This window comes from Beta vulgaris, chromosome 4, assembly GCF_026745355.1.
Source record: "Beta vulgaris subsp. vulgaris cultivar EL10 chromosome 4, EL10.2, whole genome shotgun sequence".
In the NCBI taxonomy this organism is placed as follows: Eukaryota; Viridiplantae; Streptophyta; class Magnoliopsida; order Caryophyllales; family Amaranthaceae; genus Beta; species Beta vulgaris.
Window position 1 is genome coordinate 42,183,386 of NC_079205.1, and position 14,579 is coordinate 42,197,964.

The following is a 14,579-nucleotide window of genomic DNA, read 5'->3' on the forward strand; positions in this document are numbered from 1 at the left end:
TCCCCTCAAAAGTTTAGGATTATTTTGGAGTAATCCAAAGTTGGAATTATTTTGACAAGACAGGTAAAAGATGGGATTATTCATGTAATTTTTCCCTAGTTATAAAGATTAAATTACTTAATTTTCATAAATTATAACATAATACTATAGTTCTAACTTTTAAAAACACCAAAAATTCATGCTTAAAAACCTAATTTAAACATGTATATTAAATCTGAAATTTATGTACTCCATTAAACTAATTATATAATCTGAAATTAATATTAAAATAGTTAAAGATACAAACTTCAATTATTGAACCACAAACATAATACTTAAAACATTAAAACTTATCATTAATATAATATAGAGGAGGAAGAGAGAAATAAATAAAAGAGGAGAGAGAGTAAGGGACGCGCAGCCAAGGGAGAAAGGAGGCACTAATAGGCTGCGGCGGCTAGCGGTGCTGGCGGCGGTTCGGCGGTGGCTGCAGCGGCAACCAAAGGATGAAGGAGAGAGAGGAAGAAATTGGTGAAGGATAAGAGAGAGAGAGAGAATGCCAAGTGTGAGGGGAGATAGGAGAAAATTTAGGACTTTGTTTAATATCACAAAATTTGTGAGATAGGGGATATTTGTAGGTATCCATTATGGTCTAATAGAAAAACGGGCTTGATGGGTTAATTTAATAAAAGAGGATAAAATGAAAAGACTACAAAGTTTGGACTCCTCTAACCCAATTTTAAATTCATTTTTACTACTATTTCTTGTGATCCCCCGTAAATTTATGAATTCTATAAATATATTTTAATATGTATTTTATATAACTAAGTATATTTTAGTATTTAAATGATTTATTTCTTCAAAGGTTGACTATTTGAAAGTCAAAGGAATAATTTTAATGATTTAAAGAAGTTAAACATTTTGTCTAGTCATGCTTTGAAAAATATTTGAAAAGTTTAAAACACTTTTAGGTTATGAAAAGAATTTTAATATTGAGTTAGAGGAGCCCAAACCTTGTAACTTTTCCCATATACATTCTCTTATAATTAGCCCACCAAAGCCCAACTCTTAATTGGACCCATAGTGGGGGAAACTTAATTACCCTTGTTTACACACAAATTCCCACACAACTTTATTTTCTCTCACCTTCCTCCCAAATTTTCGGCCTCCCCCTTATTTTCTCTCTCTTTTCTTTTCCTCTCACACTCGACTTTCTCCCTCCTCTTTCGGTTCGGCCAGCAGCTCCAGCCGAACACCGCTGTCGACCGCCAGTCGCGCAGCAGCCAGCAGTCGTTGACCCGTAGACTATGGTGCATTGAAGTTTGACCACCTTCTATTTTTGAATTTTCTTTGGAGAACCATGTCCCCTTAATCTTGGTTTATTTCGAGGAACCATTAACAAACCCAAGGGAGGTAGAGAACTTCATTGAAAATAAACATAAGGCAAGAAAACGTCTTTCGATATTTGAAGGTTTATATCGGGTTCTGAAAGTATTATAGCTTGTTGTAACATCAGGGTAAAGGATTTCTGTAGAAGAGCCATAGAATTTCCACCAATTTGTAAACCAAGATGACAATTTTTCTGGCTGTATGGTTTTAGTGTTGAAGTAGATTAGCCATGAATGGGATAATCTATTATTTTGTATTAGGAAGGTGGAAAACCAAGCCTATTGGTAATCCCAATAAATAAAGGTTTTACAATGTGGGAATGTGTTATTGAAGCTAATAGGGAAGGCTTTGTATTTTGACAGGTCTTGATTCCAGTTGTGAGGACTGAGAACCTTTAGGATTTTGATGGTTGAATAAGAGGGCTCTACTTGTTCATTTTTATGGAAGAAGTATTTGAATTCAATGGAGCCAGTGATTTCAAGGATTGTCTAGTAATATTATGTTGTTTTAGTACGATTCCATGGTTTGTAGAACCAGTTTTTTCCAAAGATTTTTTGAATTGAAACTTATGGATCTTCATCATGGTATCCATGTTCAATTGTTATAATGTTTTGAGAAGCATTTTTTACAAAATATTCGGAAGTCTCATTTTTCTTAGGTTGAGCCACCACAACCTGAGAGCTACCTGGTTTTATAAATTATTTTTGAGGAGGGTTTTTTTGTGAAGATTCTCCTTCCTATGGTTTTGAAATAACTGTAATATTTTTACCTGCGAGATTTTTGCCTTCTATGGCCGCTTTGTTGGAGTTTCCCTGATTTTGCCTAGAGTTCTGGAAGGCTTGGAGGATTTAGGGCATTTTAGGATAGATGAAGGATGCTCAGAGATGGAAAGGAGCCAGTCTTGAACTTCCTGTGTTATATCAATAGAGGAGGTTGACTCTTCATATTCTGAACTGCGTCGTACCAGGTTTTTATTGGTTTTTGTGTGGTGCATCATATGGTTTTCTCAGGAGGAGGTCGGGACTTCTCCTTATCTTTTGTCTTTTTGGCATTTCTGTAAGAAATTCACGGGTTAAGAAGTCAGATAGAATTATCTTCTCCTTTTATATGTTCAATCTTAAATTCAAAAATGCTTAAGATAGACTGCCATCTGGCAAAAATATGTTTTGCAACAATATATTGGACATCCTTTTTTAAAATAGCTTTACTATCTTGACAATCAACTCGTAAAAGGAATTTTTTATTTAATAAATCAGATTGGAATTTGCAAAGAACAAATGACAACAATTCTTATTTTATAGTAGAGTATTTTTTCTTAGTATCATTCTAGTGCCCTGAGGTGAACCTGATAATGTATTGTTTTCCATTATCGACTTGTTTTAAGATACCTCCGTAACCTTTGTTACTGGCATCTGTTTCAACGATTTTAGGCAGATTAGGATTTGCTAAACTAAGTCATGGAATTTCTAAAACACGGGTTTTAATTATTTTAACAGCCTCGATATCGGTATTAGACCAAGGCAGTGGGTTTATCTTTAGTCTATCATGGAGGGGCGTGGCAATTCTACAATTTGGATAAAAGTCTAAAACATAATTTAAGCTACCAAGAAATCTCAGTAATTGAGTTTTGTCTAGGATTTTATCAGGAAATTTGCTAGTGAATTGGAGATATCTATCAATAGGGGGAATAGTTCCACAAGACACCAAGTGACCAAGGAATCTAATTTTTATTTGAAATAAAGAAATCTTTTTTGCCGAAACGACGAGACCATTTTTCTTAATAAGATAGAAAAAAGTCTTTAAATTTTTGAAATGCTGGTCAATCTTGCTAGAGTAGACTAGCACATCATCAATGTAAACTATGCAAAAATCTGAATAAGGGTTAAAAATATTGTTCATTATCCTTTGATATTCAAAAGGAGCATTTTTAAGGTTGAAAGGCATTACATTCCATTCCTATTGGCCAAAAGGAATATTAAATGCGGTTTTATAACGGTGTTGTGGCTTGATCTGTATCTGCCAAAATCTAGATTTCAACCCGAATTTTGAAAAGATAAAAGCATGGTGTAATTTTTGCATCAGATCTTTTTTTATTGGGTATAGGATAACAGACCTATCTTAGGGAGTCGTTAAGAGGTTTATAATTTATAACTAATCTGGGTGTGCCACATTCAATTTCCGAAGCTTTGTTGACGTAAAACACTGCACAACTCCAAGGGGAGCGGGATTTGAAAATTAAGCCTTTACTTTCGAGGAATCTAATCTCTTCATGACAATGACGTTCTGATTCGACATTAATCTGGGTTGGCCGGACCCTGGTAGGGATATTCTTTTCATCATAATTCGGTTCATAAGGTAAGTCGACCATCTGTTGCTTTCTATTCCATAAGGCATTCGGAACATCAGAGCAAACTTCTTGTTATGTAGTGTAAAACTGGTAAACTTATATCACACTCCCAAAGATAGCTTCTTAAAACTGGAGACTTGTGCAGCAATGATTGGTTCGAATCCCGATGCTAACTCCTGACCAGCAACCTGCAAAAAGGGACCCACCCTGGAGGTTTGGGTGGTATTTCCCCCTCCGATGCTTAAGTCAGATGTCAGGGATGTAAAGGAACTTTTAGAGAGAGAAAGTAGAGAGAGAGAGAGAGAGAAGAATTTATGAAAGAGTAACAGTACTATGCTCTGAAAAACGTACCTTTCACCCTGAAATCAAGGACTATTTATACTGTTTGAAATGACTGCTGTGCCTTGATGTCACCTTAAGTTGGGAGCATCTGATTGGCTAATCAAAGTAGTGGGACATGTGGCAGCAATTAATTGGTCAGCACACCTCACTTTCACATAAAGGTGTAGATCATTTTTGCTGGGCCTAAGTACAATTTTTGGGGCCAGGAGAAGGACCTTTAGTACACTTTCTTCAGAGAAACGTACTTTTAGGCCTGTCACCTTCAGGCCCTTTGTACTTTACTCCCCTGCACATATGCCACATGTAAGGCTCTGATGAGGCCACGTGTCAGCGAAATAGCCGTTGATTTTTAGGCTACAACATTTACCCCTTAAAAGAGGGAGTTATTATCTTCTAGGCGCCAAGACGGTTAATCTTCCTCTTTAACCGACCTGGAACTGCCCTTCCCTTTTTCAAAAAAAGGCGCGATTTTGCCGGTCTCCACAGGTCAACCCCCATGCATAACGGTTACTTTTTACCGGATGAGGGGTCATTTTCACCCCTCTATAAATATGTGCCGTAGTCGCTCCTGGAATCATTTTAACATTGCTGAGAGATTTTCTAGAGAGAGAGACTCTGCGAATTTTTACTGAACTTTTAGAGAGAAGAACTACTCCCGTCCAAGCTCTTGCAATTGTTACTTTGCTCGTCCGAGGTCTCAAGTCATCTTTGACGCTCGTCCGAACTTTTCTCTACAGGTATATTCTCAACTCTTTTTCTTGTTTTCACACATATTTTAAGAAAATGGATTCGTCCTCTTCCTCGAACAATTCCGGCCGCTCAAGGGTTGGTGCTAACCCTAGAACAGAGGGCCTAACTTCCTCGGCATCTTCTAGAGTTGGTCCTATCTCGGCCGGACATGCATTCTTTTTCTTTAGCCATGGACGGAAAAGTCAGACGACCCAGTCTTTACCTGTGCAGGGTAATCTGGCGCGCGTCAAGCAGACGGCTCGTATCAGTAGAGGGGTTACCATGCCGGCCTCTAGCTCAGAAAGAGAGGAATCAACTGGCCGAATTCCTGCTGAAGGAGAACGAGAGATCCAAAGCGCTCGTCCTGCTAACCAAACTCCTTCTCCTGAGCATGCCCAGGAGGAACCAGAAATCAGAGGCTCTCCAGATCCCAGCCCGTCCATACGTAGGACGGTTTCGGATGAGCCAAGGACGGCCAGCTCTTCTAACCCCGCTAGCGATTCAGAGGAGCCGTCGACCACTTCGTCTGAAATAAGACGGCGGCTAGGTCCTCTTTCTGACCCTAGGTTTATCCTGGCCGATAATACTTGGCTAGGACGATTAGGTTCGGACCTTAGACCTTTTTCAGTGGCTATGCCCATGCCCGGCTACCACTTTGTCCTTCCCGGCCGAGAGGACACCATTTTCAGTGCCGCACCAGGCCATTTTGCAGTTTATCGCCTGACATTATATGCCGGCCTGCGCTTTCCCCTTCACCCTTTCATCAGCCAGCTTCTTCATTACTATGACATAGGACATAATCAACTTGCCCCTAACTCTTGGCAAAACATCCTTACCTTTCTGGCCGTTTGCAATTTAAAAGGAAAGGACCCTTCTCTGGCCGCCTTCACCCACATTCATTACGTTGCCAAGGTCCCTAAGACTGTTGAAGGAAGCTGGCTGAGTGTATGCAATCGTCAAGGATTCTTGACGTCTTGGGATAAGACATCCAAGATGCACTCATGGAAGGGTGAGTTCCTCTTCGTCCAGGCACCCAGTAAAGCGGTGGCAAACCGACTTCGGTATTTTAACCGATCCAACACGAACACTGGACGGATGACCTTATATCTGGAACTGGAGAGTAACTCTGCCGAGGAGATGGTGGAGTACTTCCGGATTTCGGAGTATACTATGGAAAACGTCTCTTTCAAGGGTCCGTCCAATTGGATTCCCTTTAAAGAGATGTTTTATCATGATAACTTCCTAGTCGCTGCCGGCTTACGGCAGGACAAGGACAGAGGTAGATCTACTAAAAAATTCTCTAAGTAAAATTCCCGGCTTGATTATCATTCGTCCAACACCCGTTTCTTTTCTTTTTGCAGATTCGGCCAGGAGCAAACTAAGGAAATCTTGGATAGGAGATATGAGCTCGTCCAGATTTGCCGATACTCTATGGAAGGAATACAGCAAATCAGGTGCCGAAAAGAGGGCCGACACTCTGGTAAGATAACTTCTCTTTTTTTTTTTTTTTTTTTTTTTTTTCCAGGCGTCCAAGCAAAAGCTGGACGATCTGCTTCTTTTGGAAGGTAGCCCGTCTAGATGAAGTCTGGACGAATTGCCTCTCTGAGGGGTAATTCGTCCAGTGTGATTGCATGACGGGTTGCCTCCTCGAGAAGCAGTACGTCCAGCTGAGTGCTGGACGGGCCATCTATTCGAGGAGCAACTCGTCTAGGTTGATTCCTTGACGGTTTGCCTCTTCGAGGAGCAGTCCGTCCAGATGAGTGTTGGCCGAGCTGCCTCTTAAAAGAGCCACTCGTCCAGATGATGACTGGACGGTCTACCTTCATGATGAGCTGGACGTCCAGACGTATCCAGACGACATCATCCTTTGAAAAACCTCTAATTTGTTACATCACTTTTTCAGAAAAATGCTCCAACCTCCAAAGCCTTGGCTGAAAAGGCAGCGACGAAGAAGCGGCCGGCCGGTACCAGTGAAGCCCCCCTTTCTAAAAAGGCAAAGGGATTCACTGCTAAGAAGAAGAAGACAACACGGCCGGTCCCTAAGGTCGTGATCGACATACCGGCCAAGGAGGAGGCCAAAGAAGAACTGACCGAGGTTGGCTCACGGGCCCTCGTGACCTACACCGGCCCTGCCGAGCAGCCTACCTCTTCACAACCTGACGAGGTTGTTGTCTTGGACGATGCAGGACAATCTTCTCAGCCGGACGCGGCTGTAGACGGGTCTGCTTTCTCTGGACCAGTGGCCCAACTGGTAGGCCAGATGCCTACTGCTTATAGGACAGCGTCCCGTTCTTCTGGTGAGTCTTACTATTCAAACGTGGTTAGAACACTACGGGTTGGCGGGCGTCCGATGAGTCTGTCCAACAAACAGACCGTGGTTATTCCCATTAGGTGTACTGACGAGTCTAACCTTTCAGATAAAGGGAAGGGTCCAGCTGCTGACGGCTCTCCTATTCTTTCTGATGACGAATCTTCTCCGGCTTTCGGAAAGATGTCATCAGCCGAACGTGAGAAGCTCAAGCTGGAGGTTTTTAGGTGCTTCCCTGAACCCTATATTAAGGGGTTGAGGGGAGCATCATCTGGGCATGTAGGATACATGTCTCAGCTTGCTGCCGAGGTACATCCTTTTCTCTTTAGACGCTTATGTTCTTTACTTGACATTTACTCCTTTCTTTTTCAACCGTCCTGACATACCTTTTCCTTTCATATTTTCAGCTTTTTGCTCGCAGCATGCTTACTGAGGACTGGGCGAAAGCGCTTCGAAAAGAAAATAAGAAGCTCGTCCAGGACGTGACTGCGGCCGCTGACCATGCTCAGTTCATTATTGCTCAGCAAGAGGTGTTGCATCAGCAAATCAAGATTGCTTTGGAAAAACGGTCAGCCGAAATGGAAACTCAGATCAAAGTCTATCTCCTTCGGCTGACGGAGATGTTGGACGAAAGGGCGTCTTTGGAACGCTCCCTGACGGACGAGAGGAACTCAGCCATGACAATGGCTGCTGAATTCTACAAGGAAAACCTCGTCCTGAAGGTTAAGAACCAAACTCCCCGCCATGAAGTAGCGGCCACGGTTGAGGCGGCCAAGGGAGCTTTGAACACCGTCATCGACACCACCAAAGAATGGGCGGTGCAGGCCTTCGGTATGATGGCCGAGGAAGAGGATATCCCCAGATATGCTCGCCGGCTGGAGTTCCAAGAAAGTTTGCACAAGGCAACCATATCCGGAGCCGAATCTCCCGTCTTCGAAGAATCCTCAGAGGATGAAGAAGGAGAGGAAGATATGGAGGTTCAAGACGAGGAGAACAATGATCCTCCTGCCGCCTAGTCTTTGGTTGTATCTTTGGCCGTGAGTCACTTGTAATTTTTTTTCTTGTACTTAGTTGAATTAGGTTGTAATCATCTCTTTTACATTTATGAAAAGCTATCTTTTTCAATCTCTCTTGCTATGCTTTGCTGTTCTGGACGTCTTTTATCTACCCTAAGTACAAAAGTAACTCGTCATAATATTCTTCTGACGATCTAATCAACTCTTTTGGCCGATTACATCTACAACTTTCATTAAAGTCCAAGTATAAAAGTAATTCGTCAATCATTTTTTATCTGACCCAGTAGCTCTTTTCTGGACGTTCATCACCAGATGCTCAAGCAAAGACTTGTTTTTAATTTTTGGGTTTCAAAAAACTGCCAAGTATAAAAGTTTGCTCGGCCAGAACCTGGGTATCATTCGTCATTGGACAAAGACTTAGTCAATTTATAAATTATGCCCCTATATGCCCCCCTTCTTGGACGAGAGTTTTTATAACTGTTCACTGTTCAAGAAGGAGTTAAGAGGGTAATTTTTAAATAACTTGGACGTTTTTCTAACTCGTCCATCTTTGTTAAATTATTAAATAACTTGTTCCTTTACTAAGGTTGTTATTTCGAAGTTTTGTGGCTTTTGACGGAAAGTAGATACCTTTACTAAGGCGTCCTAATTCCAGCCGACCTTGTTCAGGAGATGTTTAACTCTTTAAGTAAACAACCGGCCAAATCTTACATATTTATCCATTTAAGGACGATAACATGTTCGGCCGACCTCCTAATGAAAGGTGCATTGTCTTTTTGCTTTGTTAAATTAAGTGACTTTGGACGATTGTATATAACTTTAAACAAATAAATCAAACAAAGTCATAGAGAAGTAGAACTGTATTATATGAAGTTTGCTTGACGAATAGTCAAGATACATGTATACATTCTACTTTTTCTTTGTAATGCATTAGAGTAAAAGATTACAATTTAGCAGGATGCCCTAAACAAAGTATTTCTTCAAAGTGTCAGAATTCCACGTCCTAGGAATAGGACGTCCGTCCAACCTTCTAGACGAAAGGTGCCATTCTGAACTACTTCGATTATCTTGAGGGTCCTTCCCAGTTAGGGTAAGCTTGCCTAACTCTTTGGCTCGGCCGACCGCTTCCATTTTTCTTAAGACGAGGTCTCCCAGCTTTAACGGACGCCTTGCAACTCTTTTTTGAAGTCCCTTGCCATTCTCAACTTGTATAGTTGCATTCTAGCAAAGCATTGCCCCTGACTTCAGGAACTAAGTCCAAAGCCGTCCTAAGAGCTGCCCAGTTAGCTCTTCTGAGTACATCATTACTCTTAAAGTGGGTTCTCAACCTCAATAGGAAGGACGGCCTCAGAGCCATAGACCATCATAAAGGAGTCTCTCCTGTGGAATTCTTGGCCGTTGTCCTTATTGACCATAAGACCAGCTGCAATTCTTCTACCCAAAGCCCCTTTCATTGTCCAACTTCTTTTTTATCCCGGCCGAAAGAATCTTGTTAAAGCCTCAACTTGCCCATTAGCCTGTGGATGAGCTACTGCGCAAAGTGAGCCTTGATTCCTTGGTCAGCCAACCATTGACGAGCTTCGGTGTCTCAAATTGTGGCCCATTATCAAAGACGATCGACTGGGGCATCCAAACCTTGTAATCAAGTTCTTCCAGATGAACCCTTTGACGTCATTAGTGGTGATGCCCCTTAATGCTTCAGCTTCAACCCATTTTGTAAAGTAGTCACAGCTACTATTACAAATTTCTTCTGGCCGGCAGCAATAGGAAAAGGCCCAAGAATGTCCATTCCCCATTTAGCAAAGGGAAGAGGAAAGAGAATGGGAGTCAAGTAATTGGACGGCTTTTGATAGATATTACCATGCTTTTGGCAACTATCACATTTCTTGGCATAGAGCAGTGCGTCTTCTTTATAAGGACGGCCAAAAGTAGCCCGTCCTGAGAGCCCTTTCTGCCAAAGCTCTTCCTCCAATGTGAGAAGCACAAGCTCCCTCATGCAACTCCTTTAAAACGTCCAGACCTTCCTTTCGGCTGATGCATTTGAGAAGAGGCCGATTGAGGATTTCTTGTATAGAGCTCATTCCACAACTCAAACCACTTGTCCCTTGCTTTCACATACTTGGCTTCAATTGGGTCAAGAGGCAACGGCCAGTTTTCTTAAATCAATGATTGGCTCATCCACTCATCTTCTCGGCTGAGAAACAGACTTTCCCTCAATGCTCTTGGCCGCTTTCTTCCCAGAAGACTGTTCTAGGAACGTCCCTTCAGCCGAGCTGGCCAGTTAGAAGGGCATCAGCCTGATGGTCTCTGATCTGGGCACTGATCTAGGACGAACCTTTTAAAGACTTGATCTCTTCCTTTAACAATTCATATACTTGCTCATGGACGCTTCCTTGCATTCAAACTCACCATTGACTTGACTGACGACCAGCAGAGAGTCAGTTTTAGCTTCAATTTCCAAGGCCCAGCCGCTTTGCACATTTTTATGCCGGCTAAGAGAGCTTCATACTCTGCTTCATTATTGGACGCCTGGAATTTGAACTTCATAGCATATTCAAACTTTCCCCTTCTGGAGATTGAAAAATGATTCCTGCCCCACATCCGTTAGCAGTTGAGGATCCATCCACCATAAGGGTCCAATGACGCTTTCCTTCCGCCGGGTCTTGGACGTTTTCTATCGTAGGCCGAGTAAGCTCTACATATGAAATCAGCCAAAGCTTGGCCCTTTGATTGCCTTTCTAGGCTCAAATGTTAAATCAAACATATTAAGCTCAACAGCCCATTTTAACATCCGGCCAGAGCATCCATTTATGCAAACTTGCCTCAGCGGCTGATCAGTATATACAAGAATGCTGTGGCAAGAAGTAAGGCCTTAACTTCCGGCTAGCCATCAACAAAGCCAAGCCGAATTTTAATGGACGAATATCTGTTCTCTACATCTTTCAGCACATGGCTCACAAAATAGACGGGTATCTGTACCGCGTCTCTCTCAGCCAAGAGGACAGCACTTACCGCGAAAGGTGATACAACCAGGTATACATACAATTTTTCACCTTCGGCCGGACTGATCAACCTAGGCAGCTGCCGAAGATGATCTTTTACTTGCTGAAGCGCCACCTCAGCTTCTTCCGACCACTCAAACTTGGCATTCTTGTTGATAGTAGCAAAGAAATGGTGACATTTGTATCCTGATTTGAGAGAAACCGTCCAAGAGCAGCCAAACAGCCCGTCAACCGCTGAACTTCTTTGACTTGGACGGCGAAGACATATTCATAATGGCTTGAATTTTATCGGGATTTGCTTCAATCCCTCTCTGATCAACCAAAAATCCCAGAAATTTCCCAGCAACTACACCGAACACACATTTCTGTGGATTGAGCTTCAACTTGAATTTCCTCAAAGTGAGGAAGGTTTCCCTCAGATCGTCCAGATGATCTTTTTCTTCTTTACTCTTGACGATCATGTCGTCGATATAGGCTTCCATATTTCGCCCAAGCTGTGGCTGAAATACCGTATTAATGAGCCTCTGAAATGTGGCTGGCGCATTTCTTAGGCCGAAGGGCATCCTGAGCCATCCATACAATCCTTTCTCAGTAATGAAGGAAGTCTTATCTTGATCATCCGGCCACATAGGAATCTGGTGGAAGCCAGAATAGGCGTCCATAAACTCACAGGGCATGGCCGGCCGTGAATCCACCAGACGATCAATTTTAGGCAACGGAAGCTGTCCTTAGGACAAGCCTTGTTCAGATCCGTATAATCAACGCACATTCTCCAAGTGCCATTCGGCTTTGGAACCATCACAACATTTGCTACCCAATCTGGGTAATATGTTTCCCGGATGAACTTAGACTTGAGCAGCTTTTGGACTTCTTCATCAACGGCCTTATTTCTGGCCGGCCCAGTGCTCTTCTTTGCCGAATAGGCTTTTGCCCCGGCTCAATGTTGAGCTTATGGACGCCACTTCAGGGTCTATCCCAGGCATCTCTCTACAGCATAGGCAAACACATCTTCGAATTCTCGCAGCAACGCAACTAAGGCGTCCTGAATCTCTGATCTCAAAATGATCCAATTTTCAATGTCCTTTCCGGACGCTGGATTTAAGCAAATCTCTACTGGACTTTCCACCGGTTCTGGACGTTCTAGTCCCAGATCATTATAGCCATTATCTCTCAGATGAATGTTTTTCTTCTTTATTGCCAAACACTTTCTCTTCTTGCTAGGCAAAAGCATGGACGGATTGCTTTCAGGAAGAGGTACTCTTGAACCTTCTCAACTTCTTCCTAAGCTCAAAATTGGCCTTTACTTTCTCGGCCGATCATCCTCCTTGTCCTTTGGAACCTCTGCCTTTTCTTTCCATGATGATGGTTTAGAGTGTGGTGAGATAGCATTCTCTAGCAGCTTGCTGATCTCCATAGAGAGATCCAATCTTTCCCCCATCACACTCAAACTTCATTAGCATTAGATGGGTCACAATGACGGCCTTGATGTGATTCAAGGTAGGTCGTCCGAGAATGACATTATAAGCGTCAAGTCTCGTACTACCAAAAATTTCACAAAAAGCGTCCTGGCGCATCTTCTCCACTACCCTGACGGGCAGGTGACGTCCCATGGGATGGATGACCCCTCCGCCAAAACCAATTATAGGATGATTTACCGGCATCAAATCTTTTTCAAATTTCAACGAGACAAACAATCAGCACTGATTATATCAGTGGAGCTTCCAGTATCAATCAAAATTCGCCTAACCCTTAGGTTGGCAATCTTCATTTCCACAACCAGTGGATCATCATGCGGCTTCCTTATCTTTCCGGTCCAGCTCGCTGACCACTATTTTTGGAAAAGGATCAGACTCGGCCTGGTTGTGAGCATAACCTGCTGAGTTCCCTAAATAGTTTTTGTGGCCCGATTTGTTGGACCTCCAGCCGCAAATCCTCCTGAGATGACCATTACTACATCATCATCCGTGCTATCTCCGTCCATCTTTCTTCCTTGACGGTTATCCTTTTCTGAAACTTCCTTCCTGACGAGGAGGTAATTGTTCATCTTTCCTTTTCGAGCCAACTCTTCTAGTGCTCTCTTCAATGCTTGCATTCATTGGTTTCATGCCCACAATCTTTGTGGAAGTGACAATACTTGCTCTTATCCTGTTACGTAAGGCGTCTTCATTCGGCCGGCGCCTTTAGCTCATGCTGATCTTTTATTTCCATCAAAATGGAATATTGATCTTTGTTGAACTCTATTGGTTCAACTGAGGCCGCCGGCTCGACGCCTACTTCTTTGGACGAGGTGGTCATGAAGTCATTGCCCAAGTCTCAGCCTTCTTGGGCGGATTCTTTTTTGGCTGAACAGCTTCCTCACTTTCTTCACCTGGCTGCTTTGCCTCAGCACAACCTCTGTGGCATGAATGAATGCTTCAGCCTCCTTCAAGCTTCCGTCAAAGTAGTGATTTTCTTCTTACCAAATCAAACTTAAAACTTCCTGGTCTTAACCTCTGATAAGGCGTCAAACGCCACACCTGCATTAGATCTTGGATCTGCAATGCTTCTAGATTGAATCTCTTCACATAACCTCTCAAGCCTCCTTAGGACCTTGGATGACTTTCCCAGTGCATGCTTGTTTTTGTTCTTGACGATTAGCCAAAAATGACTGGTGAATAGAATGCTAAGTTCAGTAAAATTATTCACTGAGTTAGGTGGCAAGTTGTTAAACCATTTTTGCGCTACCCCTTCAAAGTAGCTGGAAAATTCTTACACCAAGTAGCATCGTCCACCCTTGGACATACATCTGATGCTTGTAAGCTGATAGGTGATCGTCCGGATCAGTAGTTCCGATCGAAAGGTTCAATGGTCGGGAGCTTAACCTTTGGGAAAGGAGGGGACTCCATATCCTGACCGAGAAAGGAGTTGGCCAATTGATCTGGAGTGCCGCACCTGACCCTCAATGGGTATGTGCTCCTGACGGTACTCTTTCATACCGGATTAGATGAGGTGTTAGCTAAGGCTTGACGCCTGTACACCATGGCTGCAAAACTGTCTTTTCCTGCCTTGGCTGAAAAGCTGATGGTCCACGGCTTCGCGCCACTGTTCTGGACGGGAGTCTTAAGGACGGATCCTTCATATAGGCGTGGAGCCAGAGGCTGAACGCTTGCTGGCTGCCGCCCTCTTGCCTCCAATACTCCCTAGCATCAGTCTCCATCATGTGACCAGTAGGAGGGATATTATCTGCTGGACGGACTACCAGCTTCCAGTCCATCTTCCTCCTAGAATCACTAACAGCTGGCTGCTTTCCTTTGGAAGGCTAGTCAACTCGGCCGAGTGGCCGACTAGGCCTGGACGACCCTCTTGGGATCGCCCTTTGAGCGTGCAGCGTCTCTCTCCTGGATCAGCTGAAAGAACAACATGTTGTTCTTAATCTGCTCTCCATACAGCGGCCATTCTTGTGGAAGTCATTCAACACATTCTCCAAG